Source organism: Austrofundulus limnaeus, unplaced genomic scaffold (genome assembly GCF_001266775.1).
Source record: "Austrofundulus limnaeus strain Quisiro unplaced genomic scaffold, Austrofundulus_limnaeus-1.0 Scaffold118, whole genome shotgun sequence".
In the NCBI taxonomy this organism is placed as follows: Eukaryota; Metazoa; Chordata; class Actinopteri; order Cyprinodontiformes; family Rivulidae; genus Austrofundulus; species Austrofundulus limnaeus.
In genome coordinates this window covers 125,615-127,235 of record NW_013952520.1, presented here as the reverse complement: position 1 = coordinate 127,235, position 1,621 = coordinate 125,615, and positions in this window count along the sequence as shown.

The following is a 1,621-nucleotide window of genomic DNA, read 5'->3' as shown; positions in this document are numbered from 1 at the left end:
TCTTTTGAACAGTGGCTGCTTTGTTTCCCCGATGTATAACTGGTCGCAGTCCTCCTGGCACTTAACAGCATATACAACATTGCTCTGAGGCAATCTATTAGTTTCTTCTTGTAACCACTTCCTGGATCTCTCTTCAGCGGCTCGTATGTGGTCGTGTCGCTAAGGAGTKTCATRATCTTATCTTCATAGTCCTTCTGGTTCAGAATAAACTAGGGGTGTTGACATTTCATCAGCAGCTGCTGCCATTTTCTTCATAACCGGCTGTGAGTGTTCGCTTGCTATTTGCTCACACTTCGTTATTTCTACGATTTTCAACAAACTGTGCTGACGTCAGGTAGTTAGCCTTGTCTTTGAGCTTTTAATTTCTGTCAGTGGGTTTTGAAGAGCCTCTTAATTGAAAATAGAATCAAAGTCAACCATCCAAGTTTATCTAGTGACCCCCTAAAGAGTAGGGTTGGGTAAAATAATCGATTCAGCAATGCATTGCAATAAATTTTTTTGCAATTCAATATCGATTCAGAAAATCCACTGAATTGATTTGATCCTCTGGTCAGTTTGAGCTTTGGTTGGTAGCAATCCGGAACAACTTTGTTTATGGCAGTTTGGTGATAATTATGGGGCACGTCATGTGCATTGACCAAAACAAAACTTTCAAAGCAGATACAAAATGGATAAATGTAAACTAGATAAAGAAAACAGATGAAGTGGCCAGAAAAAAAGGAAACCTGGCTGCAGCCTGATGACAGTCAGGTAGGTGGAGGATTTTGCTGTGTTTGGGGAAAAAAGAAGCAAACAGGTCAAAGTGTGTAAATGTAAGCTAGCAKTTTGCTAAGTGCTTAGCTGTTTAGCCGCAGCAGGATTGTGTAGTCTGTCTGTCTCGGTTACTTTAGTTATTGAATAAAACTATTAACACAGAAAGATGTGGTTTGACCRAGACTACAGCCAAACTGTGTCTACATTTATGTTTGACATCTATGTTTCCTCCCTCCCCCTAAAATGAAAGTTTTCTTCTTAATATTATTTTCAGATATTCATAAGGAAAGTGAAAATCTGCCAGTTTTAATTCCACACAGGGATTTAGCTAAAAAAAGGTGATGTTCTGTGATACTGCCTGGCTGCAGGATTACATATTTATTACAGAGAATGTTGATGATGACACAGCTAGTTTGTGTAGATTTTCAAAAACAAGTTAACCACAACATTAATCTACAAATTATGGAGCTCTGTAAGGACTCTGTTGGAATTCATTTATTTGTCTCATGTTCTGATGTTGGAAAGCAAATACCCCCACTGCAACTTCATTTTGTGTCATTTAAAGTGTGAATTTTTGCACAGATTCCCACAGGTTGGCATGAGTAAAAAAAGTTGATTATCACCACCACAAAAAARGTTTCAGGCTCAGGATTTTCATTTACGGTAGTTTAGTCTTGAGTTTGTTAGGTTTTATGTTTTTATTCCATATTCAGTACAAGTACTATTGTTCTACTGCTTTATTTCCAAATTTTTTTAAAATGGTAATGCAAACATCTTTGTTTATATGGGCAAGAAAATAAAAAATCAAAAAACTTATCTGCAGGGACTCTATAATGAATGTTATGTGTACTTCTTCTTATTAGGAAAC